The 26,581-nt window shown below is 32.8% G+C and overlaps 1 pseudogene; it reads left to right on the forward strand.

Annotated features, from left to right (window-relative positions):
- The first annotated feature begins 18,668 nt into the window (after positions 1-18,668).
- LOC141422774 (U2 spliceosomal RNA) lies at positions 18,669-18,825 on the forward strand (annotated as a pseudogene).
- The last annotated feature ends 7,756 nt before the right edge of the window (positions 18,826-26,581 follow it).

Here is a 26,581-nt window from a genome sequence, read left to right on the forward strand (position 1 = left end):
TTCTTTAGTACTTCCTAATCTGTTGTAAATGCATTGATCACCTGGAGATTTCTTTGATCTCTGGGTGATAAGAGCCAATTATAGATTTTATTTGTTTGTTTATTTATTTTATGTATTTATCTCCTAATGAAATTGGGAAGGCATGGTCTTGTTCATAATTGGCAATCTTGTGAATTATGTAATAGTCCCATAGGTAGATAGTTTCAGGTCAATCAAATGGAATATGTATAAATACATATATTTATACATGTATAAATATACTTAAATATATCATAGATATGTAGATAGATGGATGACAGAGATTGATAGATGGATAGATAGATAATCCTTTAAATATGTGCAATGTCAGTGTGATTTTTTTCCTTAGTGGCAAAGTATAAGATATCCTTTGAACAGGTTGCCTTACATTCTTTAGACTGCTGGATCAAAAATCGCTTCTCTGCAGGACTGTTAGAATTTATTGCATTTTCTTTGGCATAATGCATCTTACCAAGCAATGTAGAGCAGTAATTGACAAACCTTTTTATATAAAGGGTCAGATAATAAATATTTTAGTCTTTGTGGTCTATATCACAACTATTTATCTTTGCCATTGTGTTATGAAAGCAGCCACAGACTATGTGTAAATGAATGAGCCTGGCTGTGTTCCAGTAAAACTTTATTAACCAAAACAGAGGGTAAGCTGGAGTCCATAGACCAGTTTCTGGGCCAACACATGAAGGAATCTACTGTATCTACTCACCATGTGCTTGGTTTGATGTCATAGAATTTGCATGAGGCTTTCCCTGTGGGATGATGAAATCTGTCATCAACTCTGTCACAATTAGAATATGACATACTCAGCTGAAATTGTGATGGAGTATTTGCCAGTGGAAAAGAACCACTTCTGTGGCTTTGATTTTCTTTTCGGTTTATTTGTTTGTTTTATAGGTAATGGTGTTTGAACTCATGTCCTTGCACTTTCACTGTATCACTTGAGCCATGCCCCCGAACCATTCATACTTTAGTTATTTTTGAGATAGGGGTTCAAGGTTTAGCCTGGGGTATTCATGGACCTTGTCATCTTACCTACACCTCCACATAGCTGAAATTACAGCCATGTACCACAACACCTAGCCCAGTTCTGATGTTTTTAATGTAGTAGTGTAGAGAGGTAAAAAAAATAGATGCATACTATAATAAGATGTATTAATTGGCTACAGTGGAATCATGTCTACAATAGTTGCTAACATCTGAAAAACCCTGGGCTTAAATTTGTAAGCCATGGACTTGCTTGAGAATTGTACTTCTTTTGCATCAAGTGAGCAAGTTAACACAATTATTTTAGAAATCACCATTGAGGAGTCTTTCATATATTCATTTCTTTTTCTTAAGTTTAGCTTTTCATATGATAATAATGGTTCACACACTATGGGCCAGATTCCAGTTTAAAGAATATGCCACTGTTTAGGAAATCTACTCTGACTATACAGTGAACTGGTGAGCCAGCAATAATGTAAAACATTCTCATTGGGTTTTCCAAAAGAAGACTACTGAAAAAATTGTCCATGGACAATAGATGCCAGTGGTGTTTTGATGTCCAAAAATTAATATTATCTTATAGCCAGGTTAAAACATTTATAAAAATACTTATTTTATGATGGGTTTGTACTTCTTTGGCCATGATCACCCAGAAATTATGGCAGCTCAATTTAATTTATGGGTTCATCCCGGTGTTCAAGTTTCTATAACCATGATGACCAAACCACTGGACACAGCCTAACAGATCAAGGCAAAATGATCAGTTATGATTTCTGATAATGTTGTGCATAAGTAAATATAGTCAAATGTAAAATTTTGACTTCTTTTGTTCTTTAATAAATATATTCAGAATCTATGTTTTTAGTTATATAAATTATAAAGCTCTGTGATTCCTTCAGAATGTCTTTTATGTCTCTAAAAGTTTCTCTTTGTAGTTTTACCCTAACATGTGCTGAGATCAACTGCTAGTAATAGACTTGAAAGTCAAAAGTAAGGAAAGCCAGAGGGGGAGGCTTCAAAGAGAGGGACAGCCTCGTCAGACAGAGTAAGAAGAACTGATTCAGTGCAAGAAAGCAGGGATCCATTGAGATGCTTGCCATCTATCAAATCTCTCCTAATTTGTCCTAAATACCAACTTTTGGTGTTTCATTTCTTCTCAGTGAGTGGCAGGACTTTCATAAATAGATTAGCATGATTATGGTTTCAACCAAAATTGCCCTTTGGATATCACATCAGTGTTGTGGCATCCAGTCTTGGTTTTGGTTTTATTAATTTTATGTCAGGAAGAAAAAGAGATGATTATTAACATTGTTTTAGGATTTATCAATTTTCCCAGAGAATTTATGGAATTGGGCTAATTTTGCTATATTTTAAACCCCTCTTAGGTCATAGAGACAGCTATTGCAACCCAGAATCCTTGACTTCTTTGTGACATTCAAGTTGTCGTATTACTTGAGTAAAATGGTCCCTGAGAAGAGTAGATTAAGTCAGCACTGAGAGTTATCCTAGGATTTGACCAAACCGAATAGATTGTGATGGAATTTTAGAGATTGTTGATCACTGATAGTATTGCTAATTTTATCACAGAACAATATGAAGTTTCTAATGTTAGTTAAAAAAATGAATCTAAGAGTTGGTATAAAATAGAACTAGCTATTGGAGAAGAAAAAAGGAGATCATTAGAAGACAAAGTGTCTAGAAAGGCAGAGATGACCACTAGATGCTAAAAATGCATCTTAAAGAAATTAAAACACTCTTGAAAAGCCAGTGGTGTTTTTGGTAGTTTAGTTCTCCAGAATGAGGTTATTATTCAGTCACTGCTAAATAGTCACACTTCTTTATTTGTTGCCCAGATGATGTGTTAACTATAATGCCATTCCCTTTGTGCTTTTATTACTAAGTATAATATTCTATTATACTTTTATTTCTGCCATACTTAAGATGGTAATAATTTTATACATTTGCTGCCTTTTCTGCATAAACAGTAATAACTAAGAGAAAAATTACTTCAAAAGGATACACTGATTTGAAAATAATTTTAAAAAATTAAAATTTTAAAATAATTTTAACTTTGAGGGAAATATATAGGTGACACATAGATTTACATAGAACATTAAATTATAGAAAATATAAATAAAATAATAAACCTGTTGCTGAGTAAAAAATGTCTTACAAAAAGAATGCCATGATAGTATAAAAAACTAAATGACTTTAAAAACACAGTCATGTGCAAACACATACACATATTAATCCAAATAACATTTTAATGTAGGTAACCAAACAAGTTTAAAGATAGTACTTTTACTAGGAGTATTTATATGAAACATTTAATTAATTTAGTACTATAAGGGCCATCATTATTAGTACTAGAGGATATTGAGAATGAGAAGAATGATATTATTTTTTATTCTTCTTACTTTCCATTAGCACTGGATGAGTAATTTCACAAAGGGCTTCAATAAATATATTTTTAATGCATCCAAAAAGCATACTTTTAAAGAGCAAGATGATACTTTTAACAAAAAATTATTAATGTTCTGTGACCTATGTAAATCTAATATTCCTGCATTGTTGGTTATAAATGGATAAAAAAATGGAAACAAAATTCTAGAACTAATATGTATTTAGTGGACTTTAAAGTAAAACATTAGAAGCATAAGAATGACATTTTTGTCTTTGTAAAAAATCTTAATATGCCCTTCAAGTCTTACCAACACCTTTCTCATTTTACAAGTTATGATCTGAAGAGTGGCAAATAACCTGTTCCTTTTAAGTTTGGATCAGCTTCCAACATTTATCCTTTGCAATTTTAAAGGCACAGAAGCTCATTGAATATCTTTAATGAGATGTCTTTGCTGGTGCCATTCCTCTTAGACATCTACATCTTCTTTTTCACAAACACTTTCTTCATTACATTTAATTATTTCTATATTAGTTCATATAATACGGAAATATCTCCATGTGTTAACATTAATATGCTAATTTTCTGGGTGAGGAAACAGGTTCAGAGGTACTAAGTAACTTCTCATTGTCATAGTTAGTGTAAGATAGAATGTGAATGCAAACTCTAGCAGTTCCATCCTAGACTGAGGCTTCCATCTGGTCATATGTTGAAGACACTGGGAGATTAAAGCTGTCAACACCTTGATTGTGCGTCAGGCCATTTTCTGGAGGTAGCGCACAGACACTGATGTGTTTTAAAAATATCTCAGAGGAGTCTAATGGAAAGTCATGATTATAATCAATGTTTTTGGGCTTCCATGCAAAACCAATAAACATCAGATGTATTGAAAACTGGAGGGGAAAAAGATTCTTCAAAAACCCGTGTTAAGAAAGTTGGAAGCAAATAAAGTTAGGTATCTATTTCACACAATTCTGCTTCAAAATTCTCAATGTAAGAATTTTCACTATAGTTCAAATGTGAAGTGTGGCAAAATAATTACATATTTTTGTTACAGTAGCACAGAGAAAAAAGGTACCGTAGACCAGAAAAATAAATCAACCAAGCCTCAACAGTGCAAAGTTGCCTGCAAAATTGAACTCAAACCATTACTGTAACCACTTACCACCACTTAGTGTATTAATTCCTCAGTCCTTGTCTGTGGAGCCTGTGGTAAAAACATACTGTGCACTCAGCAACCTTACAGCACAAGTCCCTCATGATGGGCTTCAGCATCCCCGTGTCATGCCACATCGCAATGCAACAGGCAGTGTTTTAGCACACTGAGGATGTTTTGAGTAGATTTTTGATTATTTAAAATCCTGTAATTTGGCAGCTGACTTTTTTAAGAAAACCATTTTTTTTCTTTCTAAGAAGACTTAAATGGTATTCATGAGGGGCTTTTTTTTTTGGTACTTTTGAGTCAAAAAGCATTTGCTCTGTACTGTTCATTGAACAATTGTGAATTTTTCAGCTGTTTTAAGTTTTATAATATTTATTTCTGACAAACAGTGTCCTTACCAACAACTCCAGAGGAAGTCAGTATGAGTAATGGAAAAGAACATTCTTGTTGCAGTTGTGATAGTAAATGAAGGAGTGGGACCTTGTTTAGTAGAACAATTTCTTAATAATTAATCATTCAGTTATACATATTCAATATAAATTATATGTGAATATGCTTTTATCAAATATCACGAAAACATGGGATTTGTTTGCCTCAAATCTTTAAATTGTAGTATGGAACATAATTATACTACATATTTAAATAATAAAGTTGAAGGAAATCCTTTATTTTTAATAGTTTTGTTCTCAATTCCAAATTTTAATAATATTGAAAGAATGTTCCCAGTAAACTTTACTCTACCATGAAAGCAAATCCTTGGTTAAAGGAAATTATTTTAAGAATTACCAAGGTTCCTATAAAAGCAGTATTTATACTGATTCCATAACATTTTGATTACTCTGAAAATGATATTATTTTATCCTTTCATTTTTAAGATTATTTAACTTACATACTTTCTTTAAAAATTTAAGAGTGTAATATTGTTAAATATAGGCACTATGTTGTGTAGATCTCTAAACCTTAATCATCTTGCATAACTGGAACTCTGTACCCATTGAACAAGTCCCAGTTCTCCCCTTTCTCCACCTTTTCCAGCATTCTACTCTTTGCGTATGAATTTGATTCTTTTGGATGCTTTATATATGATCACGCAAAGTTTTTCTTCTGTGTTTGGCTTATACCACCTAAAATAATGTCCACCGGTTTCACCCATGTTGTGGCAAACAATAAAACTTTCCTCTACTTTAAGGCTCAAAAAATTCCATTGCTAATATATCCATATATACATTTATATAGACATATATCTCCTCTATCCATTATCAAAAACTCTTAAGTAGTTCAACAATTCGGCTATTGTGAATATCACTTCATTGAACATGTCAGTGCAGACATCTCTTTGAGGTAGAGGTTTTCTTTCCTTTGGCTCTCATCCAAGTGGTGGAATTGTTAGATGATATGGCAATGCTTAAAAAAATACATAGGAGCCTCAATATTGTTTCTTGGCTATACCATTTTCCATTCCAAACAACAATATGCAAGGGTTACTTTTGTTCCATTTAGTCACAAATTCTTACTATATAAAAAAATAAAATCTATCCTAACAGGTGTGAAGTAATATCTCAACATAGATTGATTTTCATTTCCCTGAAAATAACATTAAGCACCTTTTTGTACACCAGTTGTCCATTTGAATGTTTTCTTTGGAGTTATGCCTATTCATGTCTTTTGTCCATTTAAAATAAATAAACCTTATTAGGTGATGGATATGTATATTACCTTCAATATGGTAATGACTTCCTGCACGCATGTATATAGCCAAACACATAAAACTGTATACAGTAAATAAGTGTAGTTTTAATATTTAAATTATACCTTTAAAATCTGTTTAAAAGAAAACAATAAAAACCAATGCATAGCTACATTAGGCAGTGTCAAAACATATTTTTTTCTATTTTACCACACTAACTAGATGATAATTATATATATGACACATTTCAGTGCACAAAGATTTGTTTTAAAGACCTCAGAAAGATAAACTAAGGTTCTGAGACAGTTGTAGGAAATTCTTGCCATGCTAAAATATAATACCTTATTCTTCCTTTGAGATTAAAAACCAAATCTTTATTCACATAAAAGTGAATAAAATAGATAACCTGCACTCAAGGAACATGTGAAATCTTTCTCAGTGCCTCCCAGAAGATTTCAGGGTGTAGTGATCCTCATAAAATGTTCTACAATCCAACACTTTTATTGGGAACCTCCTCATGTTAAGGAGATTTCTAAACTGAGATTTCATCAACTCAAAGAAGGAATGAGTGCACTAGGGATGCAAACTACACATAAAATCAGTTATCAAAGGGTTAAAGACTTACAGAACCAAAAATGACTGAAAAGATCCATTCTTCCCACCGTTTTGTTTTACAAATAAGGAAATCAGAGCATACAGAGGTCACAAGGTTTATCCAAGGACAGACAGATAAATAGTGACAGGGATAAGACAGAAGCCATTCATTCCCTTTCAGGTATCCTTGTCATTAGAGTTCCTAACTCACAACTGTGCTGCAAACTCATCATTTACAATGTCAGTCATGCTATCTTACTATCAGCAACCAAGAATAAAATGTACCTGTGAAAAGAAAGGCAGAGCCCAGTCACTGTCCAGGGTATCCACTGGGAAGAAGAATTGTACATTATCAGAGTCGAATACATTATCATATTCAGACTTCTTCAAATGAATCCATTAGCATGCGCTTATTTTATGTCAGGTACTAATCAATTATGTATTGGAAATTAACTATAATTCAGGCATTGTTCTTAGCATATTACAAATAATAATTTATTTAGCAGTCACACTTAGTCATTTTAAGAAGAAATGTTGGAAATTGTGAAAGGGAAACAATATTGAAAAGAGAGAAATTTCCACATTAATACATAGATTGAGTTAAATAAAATACTAAAAAAACCTAAAACACTAAAGGTTATAGGAAAGAAACAGATTAGAATAGAAGATATTTCAGGCTAAGTGGTTCACTGTGAGATGATAACAGATTGACATGCAGTTGTAAGAAAAACATGGTATCCTTTACTCAGTTTCTCTCAATGACAGCCTCCTGCAAGGTGGATGAACAAGTCTCTCCCATGTACAGTATGCAAGAGCTGCAGCTATCTTGCTCATGTGCAATCCCTCCTCTTGGACCTTCACATTCACATCCACTGCCCATCGCCAACTGACTTTTTCTGACGACTAACCTAGTCTCCACTATTTCAAGAACATTTTATAAATGGAATCATACAGTATCAATCAACTGTGATTGTTTTTCACTTCACATAATTCATTTGGAATTTATTCAAGCTGTTTTGTGTACCTATAGTTTATTTCTTATTTTTACAAAGTAGCAATCTACTGAATGGATATACCACAGTTTCTTTAACCACTCACCTATTGAAGAACACCTGGATTGTTTTCAATTTGAGGTTATTATGAATATATCTATTCCAGACTTTTATTTGTAGATATTTCTGTGAACATAAATCCTTATTTCTTTGTGACCAATGTCTAGGAGTCCAATTGCCATATCAGTTGATAGTCATATGTTAAAAAAAACTATCAAATTGTTTTCCAGAGTGGAGTGTCTATTCACATTCCTGCCAGAAATGTTTGAATGATCCAATTTCCCCAAATCCTTACTATAATTAATATTGTCATAAATTCTCATTTGAGCCATTTTAATTGGATATAGTGAAATTTCATTGTGGATTTAATTTGTACTTCCTTGATGGCTAATGGTGATGAACATATTTTCATGTACATATTTGCTGTCTACGTATCTTTGATAAAAAGTTCTTCATATATTCTGCTCATGCTCTACTTGGATTTGTGGGTTCTCACTATTGAATTCTGAGAGCTTTTCAAGTGTTTCAGATGCAAACTTTTGCTCCATATGTGACTTACATCTATTTTCTTTGAGTCTATCTATAGCTTGTCTTCTAAATCTTATCATACATACTTCGTCAAAGCAAACTTTTAATTTTAAGGAAGAGGAATTCACCTAGTTTTCTCTATAAGGAATGTACTATTTTCAAATTTAAGAACTCTGCTAGACATACATGCTGAAGATTTTTGTCTCTTTTTACTTTTTAGAAAAGTTGTACAGTTTTATGATAACACTTCAGTCCATATCCATTTTGAGTTTTTCTCCCCTACCAAGATGTCTAATTGCTCCAGCACCAGTTATTGAAAAGCTCATCTTACTTCAACTGAACTGCTTTTACACCTTTGTAAAAAATAACAAATTGAGTTTATTTGTGTGGGTCTATTTCTGGGTTTTCTGTTCTCTTACATTGATAATTTTTTTTTAAAAAAGACCTATGCTTGCATCAGTACCACACAGTTTTGATTACTGCAGCAACGTAACACATTTCAAAATTGGGTACAGTGAGAACATCCATATTTTGCTCTTCATTTTCCAAATTATTTAAGGTATTATAGTTAATTTATGTTGCCGTATAAGTTTAAGAATAAACTTTCTGTTTTTTAAAATACTAATGCAGAAATGGAACTTTTCATAATGTATCACTTATGAGAATGTGATATCTTTACTCTATAAAGACATAACGGTCTTCCAATCTGTGAACACAGAATTTATTTTTATTTGTACATTGATTTAAAAATAACTTGTATAGGTTTTAGCATTCAAGGCATTTACATATTTTGTTAGCTTCATACCTATTTATTCTATTTAAAAATAACTTTAGGCCAAGTGTGAGTGGATAACACCTATAATCCTAGCTACTTGGAAGGAAGACATTGGGAGGAGTATGGCAGTTTGAGATCAGCACAGGATAAAAGGTTGCAAGAACCTCTCTCAACAAAAGAAGCTGGATGTGTTGCTATGTACTTGTCACCCCAGCTATTGAAGGAAGCATAACTAGGAGAATTGTGACACAGGCTAACCTGGGCATAAAAGTAAGACCTTATCTGAAAAATAACCAGAGATAAGGGTGCTTGCTTAGCAAGGGCAAAGCCTTGGGTTCAAGCCTTACTATGGCAAAATAACAATAACAATAATAATAGTAATAATGATAATTTTTACATAAATGCAACATCCATATTTTCATTGATGGTAGTAGTATATATCAGTCCAATTTCCTTAAGAGGCCTCTGCTGACACTCAAAGGATATGACTCCTGGTTGCTGGGAGATGTGAGTTCCTATGCTCCATGAAAGCACCACTGATATATTTGGATAAGCAGCAGTAAAATCTGGGTGCTACTAACTCACACCTATAATCCTAGCTACTCAGGAGTCAGGGATCAGGAGGATCATAGTTTGAAGCCAGCCTGGGCAAAACGTTCCTCAAGACCCTATCTCAAACAAATCCTTCACCAAAAAGGGCTGGTGGAGTGGCTTGAGGTGTAGACTCTGCGTTGAAGCCCTGGTAATGAAAAAAAAAGTGTCTCTTTATACTTTTCAGGTAGTCTTCCTTGACACCATAGAGAAAGAGATTCTACCTGGTGGGATTGAAAGATCTGTCTACTTAGTCTTCTTGACACTGAAGTGGAGTAAAAACTGGGGAATTTTGTTTTTACAATCTGATAAGGTATGTTCATCTTTGCTTGGTGTAGGTGAACATTGAAACATACTTGGGAATATGTCTGGCTTGCTACCTTGTCAGATAGCTGAAGGGCCCAGAACTTTGCAGAGTATTTTGTCCTTGACTCCTGGCATTTTGGTTGTGTCTTCATATCCACATGGAGGAAACTTGAGAAAGAAAGGAAAGCCAATGACCTCAACAGCATGTCTTTTCTCGATTCCTCAGCACCCTAAGCATTTGGATTATCCGTCTTCGTTTTTCAGACATTTTTATATTCAATTTGTACACAGTATCTAGAGTTTTATTTGTAGTCAGAGTGAAGAATAGGGACATATGTTTCCCAGAAGTAGAAGACCAGACAATTATTGAAGTGTAACACTGTGATACTTGCTTAATAAAATCAATGTTATATTATTATCTGAACAAGCAAAAGTCATGATTATGGAGCAATAAGTGAAAACTAACTAAACCAATAAATCCACTTATTTGTGGTAGAAGAAACATCACATTCATTTGGCAAAGAATAAATTACTTAAATAATGGCAATTGAATGATAACTTATGACTTATTGATAGATCAGAAATTCAAGCCACCATTAAGAGTTCTATTTCTGAATATAGTGAAATAGAAATTACTCAAGTTCACATGTGAAGTTAAAAAGGTACATTATTAAATTATAATTGTACCATAAACTAAATATGAGAAAAGATAATAAATATGTTATACACTGACAACTTCCAAAAAGAAGAGAACTTTCCAAATATAAATAAAAATGTTATATTTAGACTTTGTTATGGTTATATAAATGGACTGCATTATATTGTTTTCTATTTTTTAACTTCTTCAAAAGTTATACCTTTATAAAAATATTAACATAGCTGATTTTATAAACCTCTAGATCAAATACTAATCCTGATGCTCATTTGTTTCAAGACTAAAACATTTAAAACTATATCCTCAATCCTTCTCATTGTGCCAGAAAATTAATGTTTTTAACATCAAAGTATTGGGGAAAATTTTTGTAATGGAATAAAAGTGTAAAGCTCTGGATTAAGGTAATTTCTATAAATATAATTTAAAATTGTGTTTGTTTTCCGAAAATATTTTTTGATGCCTATTGGTGGCAACATGATTGTTATTCACAGTATTTTTTTAAATTCTCCTGAAATATTTACAAGAATGTTTCATTATTTCATTTTACATGTCAGAAAACTAAAACCTGAAGAAGGTAAAAATAATACCTGTAATATTTTTTAAATTATTCACAGCAAACTAGGTTTTATCTGTTAGATCATCTAATTCCAAACACAGAGACACTGAATCAGAAATAAGATGTAAAAATATTTGTAAAGAATATTTTATGAGTGCCTTAATATTTTTAAATTCTCAAATTGAAACTTTTCACTTTAATTTAATTTTAAAATTTATTTTTGAACTTCTAAATTGATTTGTATTGTAGGAGGATGAAATGGGGTGTAGATTTTACAGAGCAAAGAGCATTTTCTTCTAATGGTACAAAGGACAGTCTACAGAAAGACTAGTGTTTTAAATCACAAGTTTTTGGGTTCTGTTGCTAAGATGGCTATTATACTTACATTGAAAATTATTTTTCAGAAACCACTGGGAAATAAGATTCTTTTTGTCTCTTGCTCCTCCTACTATGACCTAGTCCTACATGTTTATTTGTTTGTTGTAATTTTATAGTTGAAATGAAAACTGAAACCATACTTTGCCAGTAGCACTGGGAGGAGTAATTTTGAAAGGAGTTGGTGTTCTCTGATAGAGCCACAATCAAATAATTTGGAACTACAATTGAAAGCTTCTAAGGGATTCTGATGCAATATAAATACGAATCCCTCAAAATTAATTTGTGTTTGCTATTCTTACATGATTCTAGGATAACTACAGAGGTAACGTTTTCTGTTTAGTAGTTCTGATGTTTCCCCTTCTGGAGTAGTATTAAATTGTAGTACACACTTGACAGGCTGCATATCCACTTCACATACAGCTATTTTCTTGTTGTATTATATTTTTAAAGAATCAATTAATTTTAAATAAAATTTGAGTTATTCTTTATAAACATCAAAATGAGGTGTGAATATGGTGAAAACATTATGTACACAAGTATGTAGATAGAAAAATGAGACCTGTTGAAACTATTCTAGGAATGAAGGAATGGTGGAATGGGGGATGAAGGAGAATGATGGAGGGGGTGAACTCAATTATGATATATTGCAAGAACTCTATAAATATCACAATGTACCCTCAGTACATAATAATAAAAATAAAATTTAAAAACATCAAAACAAATTCATCCAAAATGTATTTGCTCTCTTGGAATAATGACCAATGTTTTATTATGCTTATAATTTTTATGATGTTACTCAATTTAAAACACGTATATTTCACAAAGTGAGGACCTTATTTATGGGAATAAAAGTTTTTCACTATTCATAACACTATTAAAATTTTATTTTTTTCATTTTTAAAAAATTTTTCTTGCCAATTCCCCTATTTATTTATGGCAGGGCTGCGAATTAAACTCTGGGCCTCCAAGCATTCCATCACTTGAGCTATGACCCAAGTCCTGAATTCTCTTTTTTCAGAACACCTGTCACTTGGGGACCAAATGCCCTGCATGCTGCCACCTGTGAGTGGGTGTTTTCCCCACACTGTCCTATCTTCTTCCTAGGTCAGACCTCTTACAGGTGCAGGGCACCCAAACTCAACTCAACTGGGCAGGAAGTTCTTAGATCAGGCCCAAGCCTGCAGGGACGGGTCTCTGGAGCTTTGGGACCACCAGAACAGTCTTCTGTTTCTGCTTGTCTCTTTCTCCCTACGCACTGGCCTCACTCAAGTCCTCAGCCAGGCTCTTTCCACACAAGGGAGAGATGGTCCTGGCCCACTGCCCCAGCCTACATCTTTACCTGCTATCCCAAGAGGAAGAGGGCACTTCAATGTAATTCAGTATAATTCCAATTTTTAAATGTGATAATTTAGATAGGGAAATTTTCTTTAAAAGCACATTTTAAAATATATCTGTTGTGGAGTGAAAGATCCTTATAATACACAAAAATAGGCACTAAGGGTATATTTCATCATTAGTCTTCATTAGGTCACTTTTAGTCTTCTGATGAACATTTTCGTTAATAAATGAAAGTGAATGACTGACAGTATTAGTACTTCATTAACGAGAAAAGTTAATGGGATTTATCATTGTGTAGCTATTTCAATGGTGATATATCTAGTTGGTTAATATTTAAGGGTTGCAGTCGATGAGTGAGGTAGACATATATGCAATCATCCAACAGGCTATCTGTTCATGCTGGGAGTTTAGGTCTTGAAGTTATATGGCCTGGTTGTGGATTCTAGCTTCACTGTTTATTAACAGTAGCACTACACTTAAAGCAGTCAAACTTTCTGTGTATTGGTTACCTCCTTCATAAAATTGAGCTAATTATAATAATGCTTATCTCGGAGGGGCTGTTTCTTTGTATAGTTGAATGGGGGGAAAATTACTACCACATAAAAATGTTCAATAAGTATTTGTAGTAGATATTATTGTAATGCACCAGCATTGAAAAATTTTCCTATTTTATGAGTTGATTTTGGATTGGGACTTTTTTAGTCATTGTTTAATATTGGCCTTTGGGAATTTTCTAGGTACAGTATCAATATTTCAGGGTGGAAGTTAGAGGAAGGAGGTGGCCCAAATAAGGTATACACATGTAAGTAAATGTAAAAATGATAAAATAAAATAAAATAAAAAAGACTTTTTAACTTTTGAAATATGTAATATGAGCTAGAAAAAGAATACTTTGGCAATCTGTGTATGCCTGAAGGACAAATAGTTTTGTTTAATTAGAAGCTCCTTTGACATTTAACCTGTGTTACTAAAACAATTACCTAAACATTTGAAATACATTTTGATTCTCTCTGGAAGGAACCTTCTCTTAAAGGACATAGAAAATGTAAAACGAGGGGGAGAGGATGAGAGGGGAATGAGGAAAGGGATGAATTCAACTACAAAATATTTGAGATATTGTAAGAACTTTTGTGACTGCCACAATGTATTCCCACCCAGTACAACAATAAAAAAAGATAATAAAAAGAAAATGGAAAAGGAATGTAAGCATATTTTTTATTTCACTTAAAGGCATGTGTCTATCTAGCATATATCTGTGCATCTCTATCTGTAGTTGAAGTTGTTCTTAAGGGGAATAAAAGTGTACATTTAATTAAAAATGGTTTCGAGGCATTTTTTACAATATGTACAATTATGGGGCACTGTTCTGAAGACAGCCCTTGAGGTAATTATATTCTCCATGAGTTCTGATTAAACTAATTAAAAATTGTAAGTCCTATCAAGATTATTTATTGAAATCTATTTGGCATTTTCTATCACTTAATATATCTCAGTAGTTTATTCCTTTTTGCTCAATTAAGAATGGCATCACTAATTCAAGTAAAGAATGAAACTTGAGAATTGTTTGATAGGGCCATATCTGCTATTTTGTAAGGTAACTCAATGGCTAAATGCATAAAGTATAAAATAGCCTTTTAAATCACCTAGTAATTTAATTTGTATTTTGCTTTTATTCTCTGGAAAAATACATTAGGTAACAACTATTCATCTCCCTAGTTCAATTTGTTCTCATCAGTTCAGTCTGAAGGAAAATTCAAAGTTAATTTTTTATATATTAGTGGTGGTCAAAAGAAATACATTAAGGAACCATATTTGCAATGCTAGAAATAATGGCATTAAAACCAAGCCCCACATCAGCAGGATATGTATAAATGCTTTTCTCTTCCCACCAGGGTGACTTCTTTATTTCTCTTGTGTCACAGTTAACCCAAGACGTAGAAATTCATCCAGGAAAATACAATCAGAGAACTAGCAAAGTGAAGGAAACATGGAGTGAAGCAACCTGAATGGAAATTTCTGCTCTACTGTAAACCAGTTCTGTGAATCTGAGCAAGAAAGTCAGTATTTCTGAATGTCAGCATCTCATTTGCAAAATGGAATAATGAAACACATCTCACAAAATTATAGGAATAAGGGATAATAGCTATCTAGAAGGATTCCAGGTTTGGCAAAATTCAATTCATTACCAAAGACCTTTCTAACAGGTAGAATTGCTAAAGAATGCTCTGAAGTTTCTCATGTACATAACCTTTTATTGGGATTTTCATAAAGGAATGGGTGCTTTAGGAAAAGGGTTGGTGGTATTACTTTCACAGATCCTCTATCCTCATTTATCACCATGCGAAAAATGAAAGTGGCTGACCTATTTATATTTGTGATTGGGGTATGGGTAAGTAAGTGTCATATACTTTTGCTACAAATATTTATTTTTCCACTTTTGCTGATGAAACTAAGCTGAAAATTAGAAACTGGCTTTTCATTGATGTAATAGCACTGCTTTATTTCTTATACAATCATGTAAAACATGATTGTAGAGGATGTACTTGACAAATCAAGGCACAGACTGTGAGCTGCTCATGCAGAGTCACAAGGTAAAGAGAGAATAGGTGAGCTTGCATTCATTCTACAATGCTTGTAAATAGGTTTGAAAAAGCATTACAACTTCAGAGAAAAGTTGAAATTTGTATTGACCTAACCTGTGGGCCACAGTGTCACTACATTCACTCATCAAAATGCCTGTTTTTTCATCTACTGTGAACCTGCCAATTTAAAATGAATGAGTTATCCATCACAGAGTCTCATGAAAATGGGATAAAGCAGGTTTGGAAAAGTTTCAAATTCTGTTCAAGCAATTTTTTCAGTGTTAAAGATTCACTTAGAACCTTACTGCAGAATATTTTCAAGGAACAAGCACATTTAAATTCACAGGCACTGAAACACAGGAGCAAGAGGCTCAATTTGAATAAAATAAAATGGTGGGAAATTGGACAGACTGCTATTTTTAATCCACATAGCACTAAGTAATAGAAGAACAATCAGGAATATGTTAATTTTGGCCATAAATTTTTCTAAGAAAGTGCTTCTTTATTAAAACTGGTAAAAACTCAAAAGATATTTGTATAAAAAAAGGGTCTATTGGTAAGTGTAATTCCCCTGAACTGGTGGGTGGAATTTTGGATATGACCCTAAATATTTTTCTTTTCACACTAGATCACTATCTACCACCTTCACCCATGCATGTTTCTACCAATCACAGCTTTTTGCCATTAAGTATAGGCCAAGGGGCTGAAATTTATTGCCCAAGGTAAGTTGAATGCTACCTAGAAAAAAATAATTCCCTTATCTTCATTATCAAGTTGAATTTTTCTCTTTAGTCCACAGTTAAATATTTTTTGAATGGGGAAAAAGAGGATTTATGTGCTCTAGCATACTAGTGCTCAGAAAGCTAATTTAAAATCAAGTGAAAAAATATTTAAACTCATAGAGAGGTTCTCTGGAGCAGAACTTAGTTATTTGATGATATTAAGAGCCCTTTTTAGGAAAAGATTTGAACAGTTTCCAAAAGACTCAAGAGCTTAAGTTTCCCTCTGGTGAGTTACTTGAATTCCTCAGAAAGCTAAATTTCAATCTTATGAGGAAACTAATAACCTTTAACCAGACAGTCCCTTTCTTTTAGCTTATCCAAAAATATTATCTGGTTACTTTTTACTCCCTTATAAAAACTCTACCAAGTGAAAGAAATGTTTGAATTGAATTTATTAGAAATCTCAAGGCTAGTATCAAGATTTAAAGGAAGCATTAACACATGGAGACAAATAATCCAGTGTTAAGCAGTAGGGCACAATGAATCAAGGCATTTTTTTTCAATTTCAAGGGAAATTATGATTAAGATGGCGGTGGAGAAATGCAGGCTAGGTAAGATCAAGGCATAGACACTGATTGGTTCTTAAGGAATTGCATGCCATGAAATAGTGAGATGCTAGGGGTTTTAGACAGGTAGAGGGGAAAGAAAAAAGCAAGGGAACTGGCACCTTACTTCCATTTGGAACTCTGATGGAAAATTCCATGCAGAATGCTCTGTAGTACCATGGGAACAGACAGAATAGACAATGTATTGGAGAAATGTACAAAAGTAACCCAAAAGAGAAGAAAAAAGAGGAAACTCATTCTAGCACTCACTTCTCTAGCAATGAAATCAGCCACTATTGTCTTACAGTAAAGGCACAAAGCCTGGCAGGGTTCCTCATACGAGTAGAGTTGTATAGTATTTATCTTTTCGTGATCATTTAACATCTATCCACATTGTTCATATCACAGAAGTTCCTCTTTTTAAAAGCTGAATGATATTCCATGTACACATATTATATTCATCTATTTTTCTGTCACTGGCTACTATGAATAGTCAAATTCAAGGAGTCAAGAGTGAAATGGAAACACATCTTGTCTGGGAGGTGAACACCAGTGGGAAGGGAGAGGATATAAGGAAATGGGTTTGGAGGGTGAATATGGTGAAAATATTCTGTACAGATGTATAAAAATGGAAAAATGAGACCTGTTGAAACTATTCCAAGGATGGGGGAGGCGGAATAAAGGATAACAATGGAGGGGGTGAATTCAAGTATGAGATATTGTAACAAATTTTGTAAATATCACAATGTGCCCTCAGTATAAAAATGTTAATAAATAAAATCTTTTTAAAAAGTGAAATTGAGCTGGCACCTATTAGAATTTTATATTTTGATGATTTTTAACATGGCTCTTATATCCTAATTTTAAAAGGAAGTTTAAAAATTTAAAACTTTGTTTAGGATAACTTTCTCCAATTCCATCCACTTTTTAGCCAGGCTCAGAAGTACAAAAATCATATGTTCTCCCTCATATGCGGACTTGAGATCTAAAACAAGTGCAGTAGTGTTATGGGACATGTGTCACACGCTAAGGGGAGAACGTGTGCAGGAGGAACAGGAAAAGGGAAGGAAACCTAAAGCTTGAATGTGGTTGATATGCTCACTGTAGACAAGTTAATAAAGTAATCCTAAACTGACAGAGGCCATTATGGGAAGGTGACCAGGAAGTAGTGAAGAGGTCAGGTAGAGATGAACCAATGTAGGCTATAATACACTTGTGCATGGAAGCAATGCTAGGAATCTCTCTGTATTGCTATCCTTATCTCAAACTAGCAAAAATGCTTTGTCTTTCTTATGATCTCTTCTGTGTTCTCTTCAGCATAATGGGAGAAGAAGAGGGCAGAATAGGATCTGCCGCGAAGCAAGAGTGATGGGGGGAAGAAATGGCCCAAACAATGTTTACACATTTGAATAAATGAATAAACAATAAAAAAGAACACAATAGGTGAAGTGATTTTTAAAATTCATTTTACTTTTGTTCATTACTTTTAATGAACACCTGGGTGTGGTCGCACATGTCTATAATCCCAGGAGATTGAGGCAGGAGGATAGAGATTTGGAGGCCAGCCTAGGCTGCATATCAAGTTAAAGGCCATCCTTGGCTGCATAAGGAGACCCTTTCTCAAGAAAAAAGCAATGACTATATCATATATAAAACTGAGCATGTTATTTTCCATATTAGAGTCAAGTTATTTCTACACTAACTCAATACAATAAAATCACTTCTTGGCCTTTCAGCTAAGATCAAGTGTAGTATCAATAAAATCCTAGTGAATATTTCAAAAAAATAATAAATTTACCAGCTTAAGCTGTTATTTTCTTGGTACATGTTGGTCAGAGTGGATGTTTTCATTGCAAATTGCAGCAAAGAACTTACATGTCTCTTGTTTTCTTTCCTCATCAGCCTTTGTTAAAAATCCAAGAGTAATTTTTAAGTAAAGCTGTAATAGCAGTTATGAAATTTTATCAGGAAAGTAATTCTATTGGAGGAGATAAGAACATTATGAAAAAAGAAGAAATCTTAAGTAACATGCTACCTAAAGTTAAGTCCTACTATAAACTTAGAAATTAAAAATAAAGTAACTTAAAAACACACAAAAATAGCTTGATAGTGGACAGATTTAGAGAAATAGAACACTAGAGCAGAAAGCATCCAGAAAATGTGTAACATATATACAGATATTTAAAACACACATATTTATCCAAGGTTCTCCCTTCATTCTACCAAAAACATTCTGAAAGTAAGGTTATTTTTAATCCTGAACCACAGTAGTTCTCATTAGATCTAGATGTATTATTTACAAAGTACTTGCAAAATATAAATTTTCTATACAGGTCTTTGTAAGCTTCCTGCAGTGGAAATTTTCATAAGCAATTCCAAATAAAAAGCTTCTTAATAAACACCATTGAGGCTATTAATCCAAACCATGGCATTCTTTCCATTAGGGTTTATATCCAATATATCCTTGGGAGAATTCTTAATGTCTCCAAGATAATGAAAGGTTCCCAGCTTATCAGAAAGTGACCTTTCTCACTGTCCTATAAGACAGGTAGCCCAAGAAGCCAGTACTGGTTCATTTTCCCCAATATGGCTTGGTACATGCTCTTCTGAAAAATCTGCATGTGTTTCTGATTAACTGAGCCATATATAATTTATTTTTTCATATATATGTGTATATATCTATATAGGTATATAATTTCTTTATCCATTCATCACCAGGGAACACTTCACTTATTTCTATGCATTGACTATTATGGATAGTTCTGCAGTCAGTGTGGGAGTTCAGATATCTTTATGAGGTGGTGATTTAATTTTTTTAGTACACACCAAGAACAGAGATTTTTGCATCATGTGACAGTTCTATTTTAAATTTCCTTGGGAGCTTCTAGGTTGTTTTGCACAGTAACTTCAGCAATCTATATCTTCCAACAATGTACAAGGGCTCTCTTTTCACTATATCCTTCAAACACAAATTTCTTATCTTTTTGATAAAATCTATTCTAATGGGTGTGAGATAATTTATCAGTTGTTTTTGATTTACAGTTCCCTGCTGGTTATTTATGTTGGGAACCTTTTCATGTTCCTTTGTAGCTGTACTTAGATTCATACATAGAAAGAATGTGTGGGTCTCTTGAATGTACTTTGCTATATTTTTAATATGCATGGGTCTAATTTATTCAGCAGCATTATTATTATTTGAGTTTTACAGATGTCAACATAGAAGGATGGTGCCTGTTCCACTGGTAGATAGATAAGGATAGGAGATGGTGAGATTTCAAGTCAAGGGTCTGAATAAAAGGGTGAAGGGAAAGAATTTGTTGACCAGAGGCAGAATTTGCATCTAGCCATGTCTGCTGGGAAAACCCTCATGAGTCTCACACAGGTTTTCAAGATACTTGCAGTTCTGCTGTCTGGTTTCATGTGGATTGATTTTTGTGTTTCTTGTGCTTTTGGTTTTTAAGTCAATATTACTTGAGACTGAAATGTAGAGGTCAAGGATTATATATCTTTCTATTGTTTTGCTTTATCTGGTCTCCTGAATATTGAGATTTATATTCAGTCATGCTTTCTGTCTACAGTGACTAAGCAGCTTTCTACAGATAAATTGTGTCACCTCTTACACAAAATATATTCACTGGCTTTTTGTCTCTCTTGTTACTAACAGAGTAATAAATAATGCAGAGCATATTGAATTATCATTTTTGAAAGATCAGCTTACATGGTAAATATTATTATCTTATAATGAATTATAATAGCGTATCCAAGGATCCCATGTGTACTTCTGTAATTAATATTAGTGAGCATCAATTTTTGAATACTGGAAACCAATATTTAAAATTGTGCTTTTTATTGTGTATTTTACTGAATAACATTAATCAACAAAGATATGTTTGAAGCCTATAGAGAAAAAGAGAAAGCTCTGTGTCACAGACCATAATTATAAAGAAATCACTTTAAATAGACTTAATATTTCTAATTTGTTCACCAGGACCTCACCTTTCTATTCCATGAGTATTAAGAACTGCTGTCATCGTTAGAGTTAAAATAAGTTCTATTTTTATCTCCTGATACCACAGATATTAAATGGTTTTAGGAAATTACAAGGCATTTAGAAGAAATAAATCATGTATGTCCTGTGGTGTGTTCCTAGGAGATAACACGTCTCAGGGGACTAATGCCTCATCTCACAGTTCCTGGCTATAACGTGGTCCATAACCATTAATATTAAGTGTTAATGGTCCCTCTTTATCTTTATGAAAATAAGGCATGATTTACTCTAGGGCAGTGTGATACTTAAAAGATTACTTTTCTCTCTAACAATTGAAGGGGATGTTTCAGTAAAATGTTTAATTTTGTATTTCTGCCAATGTTATGTAGGCAGCCTTGTAATAAACCACATCACTGGATTTTTGCCAAGCCTTTAGGCACGACTATTTGTGATAAATTATATTTTCCATTTTAAGAAAGATACCAAGTGAGTGATTTTATATCTTTCTAAGTTTAAATTTGGTGTGATTGAATGGATTGTTCTTGTTGATCAAAGAACCACAATTCTACTCCATAACCAAAGTGCTATACAGTAGTAGATAGATTTGAAAACAAGAAAATAAGCAGTGTGTTCTGTGATTGAATTGCATGTCCTGGATTGCCTTTCACTTTTCCTGGTGACTCATTTTCAACTTTAACTATTTCTTTGAAATTTAGTCAAGTATTTCAAATGTGTGATACACAGGGAAGACCATTGGTTTTGGGGTCAAGGTAAAGCCCTATGCCTGCCACTCGTTAGTGCTACATCTTGGTGTAATACACTTAATTTTCATTGGTAGATATGGAAAGATTGAATTTGTATACTTTTATAGTAAAATAATTATGACAATATTCTCTAAGACTATGCTACGATAGTTTGTAAAATATTTATGATTCTTGAAAAATATCTTTTTTTAATTTTATATTTTTTATTGTGCTGGAGGTAGATTTTAGCATTTACAAAACTTTTTACAATATGTCAACTATATCCTAAATGGTTACTAAAACTTTGTTTTTCACCTTTATTCATTATATTCCTTCAAAATTCTGTTCCAGTATTATTTGTTTTATTTGTTCATGAAAAGTAATCTGATATCAAATAAATTTCTTTTGACTCTGTTTACATGACAGTGTTTTTCCTAGTGGTCCAGTGCAATTTTCTATCAAACCCTAAGAATTTTAGTAAAGCATTTCTTAGGCAATATTCCCAGCAACAGAATGAGCCCCTTCAAACTCCACCTTCTACTTTTCTTTTAATTCAGAAGATAGTTTTTAAAATATAGTTTAAAATATTATTGCTGTTCCCTTGTTTCCTCTTACAGAGACTTCAATTATTAATATACTGGAGATTTTTTTCTCTCTAGACCCCTGTAATTACATTTTTTTAATACTAATTATCTTGGACAAGAAAAGGAAAAGGAGACTTTGTTACTTTCTCTTTTGTCATTCAAAAGTTCATTTTAATAATTTAATCCAGGAGAAATTAATCAATAAGAGTTTTCAAAGTGATAGGTAGTTTTTAGTATAGATTAGGATTTTGAGCCCTTCTTCTTCCTTTGATCTTGATGTGGTTTTCTTGAAGATACTTTTGTATGTATTAGTAGCCATTTCAAAATTATGCATTTGATTATCTGGAAACTAGTTTTCACAATACTCTAAGAGTCAGGGATGTTGTGTCCCCTACTGTAGAAGAGAACTATTTCCTATACAAAAATGACTGCTTAGCAGCTTATTAAGATATTATACATAGCCTGGCATGACAATTCACCCCTGTAATCCCATCTACTTGGTAGGCAGTGATGAGATCAGGTTCAAGGGAAGCCCTATCACAAAAAATAGCTAAGTGTGGTGTTTCATGCTCGTATCACAACTATGCAGTAGGTAGATATAGGGGCATCATCATCTGAGGCTTGCCCATGCAAAAATGCAGATCTTTTCTGAAAAATAACTAAAGCAAAAAGGTCTGAGATTGTGATTTTCTACTGAAAATGGGAGAGCACTTGCCTAGCAAGCTTTCAAACTCCAGTACTATCTAGAAAATTTATGTGTGCTTGATGAGCATGTAAAGGCACGTTTCACATGAAGTCTTGAAACAAAGACTTCATGACATTGAAAATAGCAATAAAGTGGTTGTCAAATAACAAACATAGACTCCCTGTTTTGCTTCTCTCAAAACAGTGGGATCGGTAGGGCAGGGATAGATAGGTCTTATCAATTTAGAAAAAGGTACTTTTTCCTAGAACAAATAAGGTAAGTAATTGGCACAGCCTAGTTTGGTTATTATAAGTTCTACTTACTAACTGGTATAAAGAAAAGACATATTTTACCATTTTAGAAGAATCTGAGATATTTTTGAATGTAAGAAAACATGGGGAGTTTTTCCTTTCCATTCTTGCTCTCTCTCTCTTGCTCTCTCTCCTCTTTCTCTCTCTCTTCCATCTCTCTCTCTTTCTTTTTTACCTTCCTTTTTCCTTTTTTTTGGAGACATGGTCTCCTTGTAGCCCACATTGGCTAAAAATTCTTGATCCTGTTACCCTAGTCTCCTGAGTGCTGGGATTAGAGGCATTAGTCACTGAAAATGTAGTTTTCTATTTACTTATTCTGATTCTAAGATATTTATCTTTTCAACATACTGATAGCTAATTATTCTGGGTGGATGTCATTGCTATTTTAGAACAAATTCATCATCAGAAGAAATTAATGGATGAACTCAAACCTTATGAAGAGGTTTTCTTGATATTGGGACTCAGCATTAATGCTTCTGGACTTAACTATCAATAATTTTGATATCTATTGGCCTTTATAAATTTTTTTATTAGTTTATAATATTGTATAAGAGTTTGTTATGACTTTTCCATATATATATATATGCACAATGTGCTCCAGTTTGGTTCAGCCACTCCATTGTCAATGGACCTCAATCACATTTGAACTTTGTAAAATAGAGGAAAGATCAAGTTTGTTTTATGCTCAAAGCTATTGCTTCTTATTTGCTTGTTTCATTTTTTGGATTCATTTGAAATCTTTATTCTGTTTGATCACCATAGCTAGTTCATTACATGTCTGATTGTTTTTAAGGATTATGAAGAGACACTTTTTAGATAGTAAGGAATAATATCTTTATTACTAATGTTCACATTGTAGATGTTAAATCTTTATTCTTTGCTATTTTATTCTATGTCTTTCAAAATAGATGTTTGAATTATTATATTTAAATTTTAGTGTCCAAATTATTGTCATGGTAAAATCTAGATAACTTTTGTAATGAAAATTGTAGCAACATATAATGTATTATTAGCACAACAGATATGAAAACTATAGCTCATGTTTTCAAAGATGTTTCTTATTGAATATAATTAATTCATTATAAAACCAGATACAATGACACAAAGTGTCACTTGTAAATAAATATCAAAATATAGTAAATAATGAATCTTAACTACTCCTTGAAAGTAATAGTTTTGCTAATTTTTAATAACGTATCCAAGAAACAAATGACACTTTCCTTCCTAAGTTAATCTTAAAAGGCAAAAGCAAATTTTGAGTATGTTTTATTTTCTTATTAACTTAGAAACAGAAGGTAAAAGGCTATGAGAATTTATGTTTAGATAAATGGTTTCTTGATCATACACATAAAATTACTCTTGCTATCTCTCTCTCCTCTTTCTCTCTCTCTCTTACTCTTAGCAGTGACTTAAGAATATCTACAAAATTCTCCATACAATGTGATTGCCTCAGAAAACCTTTAGAACAAATCTTTGTTAAATGGTTGCAACTCAGGTCCTAAGTTTTGCTGATCTAGAAACAACATTTTCACAAAACTATCAGCTCAGATGTCAGATATCCAATGGATCAAGTGAAGCTTCTATAGGGGAAATCAGAGACACTCCATCAATATAAGCAAGTCTTTAAGACAATGAGGTCTGGATGATGCTGACAAATTACAGATGCTTTGAAGTCTTGACTGGTTCTATGGAACCTACATAGTCTTTAAATTGTTTGATGCTACATTTACACACATGAACACATTAATAAGTACATATTAGTATATTTTGCCCTATTAAATTGTAGGACATTTCCAACAAGAAATGTGTTTCAGGGCTGGCAGTGTGGTTCAAGTGGCAGAGTTTGCCTAGCAAGCATGAAGCTCTGAATTCAACTCTTGATCCCACCAAAACAAATTCAGCTACAAATTGGTTAAGGTTAAAAAAAAATGGTTAAGGTATGGAAATGTCACATTGTGATAAATAGGACCGATCCAGAAAATATATGGCTAATTAACTTAGCAATTACCTACTTTGTTGAAAAGTTAAGTGTTGGGTAAAATCAATGATCATTACACTTTCCATATCAGCTGAATCAGTTCATTGTTATTCTTTGAGAATACCAAAAAATTAGAAGAGAAAAGCTATCTGTGTTCTACAAGAATTTATGTATTCAAATCAATTAATCAATTAAATTAACTGAATGGTCCTGCTTTCCCAAGGAGAGGGTAAAGACAATAATCATAACAGCATGTCTTTAGAGATTAAATTCAAATAAAAGATTCACACTAAATTAACATCTAACTTGTGTAATTTAATTTTGATATGTATTTATGTTATGTAACATTCCTTCACTGTAAACAATTATGATACAAAACCAACAGATTGATTCTCTTTGTGTTGGTGCTGGTTGTATTGTGTAGGGGTTGGGCTGGAAAGGTCAAAAAGCTCCAAGGAAAGAACAAAGTCTGAGGTTACTAAGGGATCTTAGTTACTAAGGATCCAGTAACTCATGTGAGAAGTCAAACTTCAAATGATTTTTTTGTGGACTGTGAAGAAGGTTAGATAATCTAAGAATTCCAAAATAGAATTGACAAATTTTAGGTAACTAAGGCATAACAAGTTGTTACCAATAGACATATAGACCTTGATGAATAAATTAGTGACTACTTTTAAAAATCATTTTATACTGAGCATGATCTTACTTTACAATTTATTAATGTCATATATTTTTTAAATAACTGAATTTAATCTGGAGAATATTTACCATCATGCCATTACTTTTATTTTTAAATGGCAGTTTTATTGAAATAAAATTTGATGTTTTCATATATACATATTGTGAAATTACTATAGTCAAGCTAACTAGCCTATCCATAATCTCACAAAGTTACTGTTTTTGTGGTAAGAATACTTAATATTTTATTTCAGCAATATTTCAAATGCACAATACATTATTATTCACCATAAGCATCATGCTACATATTAAATCTCTAGAGTTTATTAATTTTACAGAACCAAAATCTGTGCATTTTAACCACTATCTCCTTTCCCCTCTTTCTTGTCAACCATGTTTTTTCTCTGCTTCTATGAATTAGACTTTTTGATTTTGATTTGTTTGTGTGGTACTGGGGTTTGAACCAGTAGAGCTGGTAGCCAGGAGCTCTACAACTTAAGCCATGCCTCCAGCCCTGCATTCTACATATGTGTAAGATTATGCAGTATTTTTCTTCTCTATCTGATTTATTTCAGTTATAATGTCTTCTGTATTTAACATTACTATTGTAAATGGCAAGATTTCCTTCTTTACAAATATGGAACAACATTTAATCATATATT

Source organism: Castor canadensis, chromosome 4, assembly GCF_047511655.1.
Source record: "Castor canadensis chromosome 4, mCasCan1.hap1v2, whole genome shotgun sequence".
Classification (NCBI taxonomy): domain Eukaryota; kingdom Metazoa; phylum Chordata; class Mammalia; order Rodentia; family Castoridae; genus Castor; species Castor canadensis.